Source organism: Pinus tabuliformis, chromosome Q, assembly GCF_031772625.1.
Source record: "Pinus tabuliformis cultivar Carrire ecotype Pingquan chromosome Q, CPIR1, whole genome shotgun sequence".
Lineage (NCBI taxonomy): Eukaryota > Viridiplantae > Streptophyta > Pinopsida > Pinales > Pinaceae > Pinus > Pinus tabuliformis.
Genome location: NC_142296.1, coordinates 361,384,246 through 361,391,143, shown reverse-complemented (window position 1 = coordinate 361,391,143; position 6,898 = coordinate 361,384,246). Strand labels below are relative to the sequence as shown.

Here is a 6,898-nt window from a genome sequence, read left to right as displayed (position 1 = left end):
GTTTTTAATACTTGAATGCCACCCATCTCTCCTCCACCAAATCCCAAAACCCATACTCTACTTAAAAACTTGTATCCATTAATCTTGTTAACACCACTAGAAACACTCATACATTAATCTCCTCAGTGCCAACAATCTCTCCTCCATGCCCTCTAAAGCTCCATTAAATAAATTGGAGTATGGGTGTTTTTAATAAGAGATCGGTGTGTGTTTTTAATAAAAGATGATCTCTAAAGCTCCATTAAATCTAGAAATTGAAGCATGGTTGTTTTTAATAAGAGATTGGTGTGTGGGTAAGAATGGAAGATGTTCGAATTTTTTTTGTAAGTTTTAAATTATAAATGTAATTAATTAATAATTATTTATTATTGAAAATTTAAATATGGTATTTATTAAAATTATTTAGTTATTGAAGTTAATTAGAAATGATGACCTCGGCCTGGAGTATGCCGTAAAACTGCTTCTGCTTGGCTAATACGTAAGGATTATTGGCAGGAGTGAAAGCCTGATTATTACAGGATAACGGTGATGAGTCAAACCGACATTCGATAGCACCAGAGATGAGTGTTGGTTTGACATGAGTTTGATAGGTTTTGCAGGATTAGAAATGATGACCGAAGATGTGTTAATAAGATATTTGTGTATGGATGAAAATGGTCACAGGTTCACATAACAGATTGCCTCCACGCAGGATCGAACTACGGACCTTCAGTTTACAAGACTGACGCTCTACCACTGAGCTATAGAGGCATCGATGGCAGAATTTCTGTAGTATAAATAATTTTTTCTTTCTTTCTATCAAGCAAAATGCGTTCTTCGCCTTCCTTCATAACCATATCAGCGTTAAAATTTAGTTGTACAAAATTCGAATATCATTTGATACACGAAAATCAAACACCAATTTAACGACGAAAATATACACACGGTAATTGAACATGCGTTTTGTTTGGAATTCAAAACGTATTTATATTTAAATCATTTAAAATTTAGAGTAATATGTGCAACTTGCAGTAATGTTTTAATTTTGATATGGGTTTTAATAGTTTTGAGATATTAGATTTTTCAGCACGAAAAAAGCGATATAGTTATATTATGTTTATCCAAAACGGAAATATACAGTATTTGATCAAAAAAAAAGAGAAGAGATGTTCCCAGATCTCCAGAAGAAAGGATATATGTATCCTATGAGGAAAAATATAGCAATATGGACGAAATCTTCATATAGAAGTCCAAAAAAACAGTCCCATGAGCCACTGATATGTATGTAGAAACAACATATAAAAGGACAATGGATGGGTAGCATAATTCATACCAGATTTGACTTCATGAAATTAGAGAATTATGTACCAGGCATGAAAAAATCTTGGATCTGATAGGAGATATTGTCCACTGTAATCTGCAGCCTCCATAATCCTCGTGGCGATGATAGCCCCTGCTTTGACAAAGCATCAGCTGTCCGATTTTTTTCCCTGACAATGTGGGAGATTGAGTAGTCCTTCCTGTTGTGCCACAAATCCTCAAGCCTGTTCAGCCAGCCAGAGAGGTGAATATTTTTTATGCTATTTTTGGACAGAACATGGTCTATAGTGACTTTGGAATCTCCAAAAATATGAAGGTTTTTGAGACCAAGGAAATCAAAGAAGGAAATGAGACCGGCCAGAGCCATAATTTCTGCCTTGCTGTTGGTTCCAGGTCCTCCATTCCAATGTAATTCAAAAGCTTGACCTTCTTTTGGGATTATATAAACACCACAGGCACATAAGTCATGCTAAGTAGCACCATCAAAGAAAGCACAGGGATATTCATAGACATCGATGGGCTGCTGTTTCGTTCCAAGTTTGACTTTGGGTTGTCGATGCCGATCAAGCGCTTCATATAAACTAAGAATAGATTCATAGACAATATTGAACGGTTCCCTTTTGGAGTCGAAAATCATCCGGTTGCACCATTTCCAGATGGTCCAGATAGTAATCAGAGGGATCGGCCTCCACTTGCAACACATGTTACTCCATAAATTGAAAGCCTCGTGGATGGAAGGAGCGATGACATTGGCGAATCCAAAGTGTGCAGATAAGTGCTGCCAAATCAACAGGGATTGAGGACACTGAAGGAAAAGATGTAAATTATTTTCAGTGTTCGATCTGCAGAGGGGGCATATAGCAGGCCCACACCATTTGCGCTTCTGGAGATTCTCCCAAGTGAGATTCCTGTTATGAAAAACCAGCCAGGCGAATATGATGATTTTTAGAGGACAACCAGATTTCCAGAATGTAGGCGGAAAGATATAGTCTAATGAATCGACTTCTGTTAGTAAAATCTGTAGGTAAATATGCCTTGCATAAACTACCGAAGTGCCACCGAGACCTTTCCAAATGATGCAATCCCTGTCCATCGAACGGTATAGACCACGCGACTGCAGGGAGAGAGTGATATCGTTCCATTGGGATTCAAGAACACCGGACAATTGCAAATCCGAGGCAGATTTCCAGATTGGGATGGCACCGTCCCATTTTTTAATTACGCTGGCCCAAAAGAAATATCCCCTGCTATGTAAATATCTCAGAAGTTGAGGGGAGATATGAATCATTTCACCCGCTCCAGCAAAGTCATCGATACCAATAATAATGTTGGATCCTGTATGAAATTTCCAAATCAATTTTTTTTTGAAAAATGGCTCCAATTTTTTAAAGCCCCTCCATATGTATGAGCCATTGGCGGGCCCAATGGATCGCTGCCTGATCCAATAAGTTATGTCGAGGTCTTCCATATACTTAGCTCTAAATTTTTTACTCCAGATGGACTCCCCCATAACCGCATTCCACATTGTTTTACAAAGAAGCACTCTTCTAAAAGAGTGTAAATCCAATATGCCCCAGCCTCCCATGTTTTTTGGCCGAGTTAGCTTCGAGAGCTTGCTGAGATGAAATTTAAACTTCTCTTTCTGTCCACCCCAAATGAAGTTGGCAATCATTCTGTTTAAATCGTTTATAATAGATGGAGGAATATAGAATAGGAGAGCCCAATAAACCATGATTTGTACCAGCACGGATTGGGAAAGGATGGCGCGCCCTCCAATAGATAAGCATCTGGATTCCCATGTTGATATTTTGTAGTAGAATCGGTCCAGAATCCACGACCAGTCAGCCACTTTGTAGCTCACAGGTTTCAAATAAAAACCAAGATATTTGAAACCCTGCTTAATAGGAAGAGCTTTGATGTGAAAAAGATCTGTAATAAAGGTGATTGTATCACCACTTACATCAGCGACATGAAAGGAAGATTTTAAGTCGTTGATAAACATGCCGGTGGCTTTTTGAAATCGCTCCAAGATTTCAAAGATACATAACCATGTAGTTCTGCACAAGATGGCTGACAGAAGGATATCATCGACAAAAAGTGAGTGAGACATGAAATTAAACTTGCTAATGGGAAAAGGCTTAAATCTCTCTTGTTGTACTGCAATCTTTATGTGTAAGCTCAAAGATTCCATGACAAGGATGAAGATAAGTGGAGATAGAGAGCAGCCCTGACGTAAACCCCTGGCCGCCTTGAAAAAAGGAGTGGGGACACTGTTTATGAGGACTGCAAAATTTACATCCACCACACAGGCCATGATCCATTGAGTGCACCTGACGTCAAGGCCAATCCTAGACAGAAGGCATCGTATGAAGCCCCAACTCACACAATCGTATGCCTTTTTTAAGTCGATCTTCAAAAGAGCCGCATCAATATTTCTGCAGTGCATTGAGTGTAAGCATTCTTGGGTGAGAGCCACCGCTTCTAAGATATTTTTGTCTTTAAGAAAACAGTGTTGTTATGTGGATAGATGAAGAGATAGAGTGTTCCTGATACGGAGAGCTATAGTCTTAGATATAATCTTGTATAATACATTGCATAATGAGATGGGCCGATAGTCTGAAAATGATGATGAGAGCTTTTTCTTTGGAATAAGGGCGATATAAGTAGAGGAGATCTTCTGACTGATGATGCCCTGAGTTCTCGAATCCTCGACCATCTTGAGGATATCTTCCTTGAATAATTCAAAAAAGTGGATGAAGAAGTCAATGGTCCACCCATCCGGCCCGGGGCACTTGTCTTTCTGGAATGTTTTCATTGTTGCCAATAATTCTTCTTCTGTAACCTCAACAAAAAGAGCATTGTTAAGATCTACATCAAACATGGTGGGGTATGGGTCTATCCCCCATAGTATATCCTCAAAATCGCGGACAGAATCCTCGTTGTATGCCTTTTTGAAATATTTCACAGCCTCTTTAGAGATAGCGTCCTGTGTGGAGTGAGAATTTCCATGCTCGTCCCTGATCTCCCAAATAGCATTAGTCACCCTTCTCTTATTAGCATACCTGTGAAAGAACTTGGTGTTTTGATCACCCTCTCTGAGCCATATTGCGCGACTTTTGAGCCTCCACGAGGCTTCTTCTTCTTTTAAAATCTTCTGTTTTCTTTTTTCCAAGACCCAAATTCGATTTCTGATGTAAGTCGGCATGCAAGGATTTTTAAGTAGTAAAGATAAGCGTTCTAATTCCATGCATATGTTCTTTAGCTCTTTTTTATTGGATGCCGCTTTCTCTTTTTGCCATTTTTTGACCTCCATTCGAAGGGATTGCAAGCGATCAATGAAATGCCGAGGAGAGTCATTAACCAGCATGGGAGATTGCTTCCAAGTATCATTTATAAATTTATTGAATTTTTCATCAGCAAGCCAAGTACGATTGAACTTGAAGGGATATCCATATCTGCGTCCAACATTTTTCCATTGAAAGGTAATGGGCCGATGATCGGAAATGAAGGATGGGATGATGTTCATAGTGGGAGGCCCATATTTTTCTATCAGTCGCTCATGGAAAATAAATCTGTCTATCTGCTTCGCCAGGTAGGAGCTGTTCGATCTTCCGTTGTCCCAAGTTGGTCCCTATTCAATAGGCAAGACATCAATGAAATCATTTTGAAAAATAGATTCCCGGATGAGTCTCCCTATTGGATCATGTTTCCTGCCATTGCCCCATATTTCGTCATTACAAAATGTGTAGTTAAAGTCTCCGCCAATTATCAAAGAGTCTATATCAAGTAGTTCAGATGAAAACAATTGATTCCAGAAAGGGAATCGATTTTTATAAGGAGCATAAATATTCAAAATGTGGAAGGGGTCAGAGGATCCCCGGAAATGAGCCAGAACAAGGATGCCTGCAAAGCATTGAAAAGCCGCAGTAGTAATCCACTTGGGGTTCCACAAAACAACAAGTCCCCCAGACATGCCCTCAGCATTAGAAGCGACCATATGCCATGCCAGAAGCATTCGTCGAAAGTATGAGATTGTTTGAGAGCTTTCGTGCATGGTTCCTGTTATCACCCCAAGAAACTCACCTAGGTTGTAAATCAGTGATGCTCAGGAACATTACAAATTCAACAATTGTGGTTGGATAAGATGATGGATAAATGGAGATATGCTGCACATTTAAGCCAGATAACCACTCCTACTATGATTATCTCCAGACATGGGTGAAGACCCCCAAACTACAAGGCTTTCAACTACCAACTACTCACAGTTTAAGGTAAAGGTGATGATGGAGAAGACTAATTACACCAGCAGATGCACAAGACCCTGTGATGGCCAGCTGCAACCAGTTAGAAGATCTGTAGAACTATTGTTTAATACACAGACAGGATGACAGCTCCCTGATGTTAAACAACAGCAATCTGCAAGCAATTTCAATGAACCACTAAATTATAATACAGAGGTGGGATGACAGCCCCTCTGATATTAAACATTCACAGCACATCAAATAAATGCAAGCAGGCACAGCCTGGAACAAAAAAGAGAAGTGGAAAGTGAGCAGGTGACAGCAAAAGAAGCTTGTATTAGTTGAAAATCTAGACCAAAAGCTACAGGTCTCATAGTATTTACAGTCTCCAGAAGTTAAAGGCAACAACAAAACTCTCATTCATCAAACACTCATCAACCCCATTACATCTGTTTTTTCAATATATATGGTGTCTCATTACACAATCTCTCTGTTAGCTATGCGTGGAGGAGCCCATAAATGGTCACCAACCACATTTACATTCAGGAATGGGCCTCTAATACAAATCTGGCTGTGTTGTAAATGGATTTGACCCCTCTTATACAAATCTGCAGTCCTCCTTTGAGCAGGTGGCGTGAAATACCAAAGGAACCATAACCATTGAATGCACTGATCAGATAAACAATGTCCTGCTTCCTCCTTGGCCATACTTTTGATAAATGGCAGCTGCTGAATCATTAAAACGGCTCAATCATGATTGTTTGGCTTTAAAACAGTGAAATGATGCCACACTGTTCATTCCCGCCCATGACTGTTTCAATTTTGGCTTTTAAGAGGTGCATGCATGGTTCATTCAACTATCGGGTCCGCCTTTAGGGTCGCATTTCATATTAAAACAGGCCCATCCTTTGTTTTTTTTAATATTTGCAAATACAGGCAAAACTGCCGCAAAACCATGAAAAATGGCTTTGGCGGATTTGAATCATATATATATTTTGTTTTAGAACCCTTTCGGATCCGAAAACCCATCGCAATCGGCACCCGCCAGGCATCCTTTGTATTTCTTTATATTTCATAATACATAGAAAATGCGCCCAAAACCATTGAAAATGGCTCAAGCGCGGATTTGAAATTTTATGAAAAATGACTCATAAACCATTGGGTCCAACCCATCGGGTCCGAACTCCATCGCAATCGGCACCTGCCCAAGGCCTCCTTTGTATTTTCTTTATACAAAGAAAATACATAAAAAAACATTAAAAACGCAAAGGGCGCGGACCTAAAATATTATGAAATGGAGCGCTGTATTACTATCGGGTCCGGCCCATCGCATCGCAATATAACATATGTTAAAGCCC

At 39.6% G+C, this 6,898-nt stretch overlaps 1 non-coding gene across 1 annotated transcript; it reads right to left on the bottom strand.

The window, feature by feature from the left end:
- Positions 1-678: 678 nt before the first annotated feature.
- On the bottom strand, positions 679-750 carry TRNAT-UGU (transfer RNA threonine (anticodon UGU)). The gene has a single exon. It is a non-coding gene; the product is annotated as a tRNA-Thr (tRNA).
- Positions 751-6,898: the final 6,148 nt, after the last annotated feature.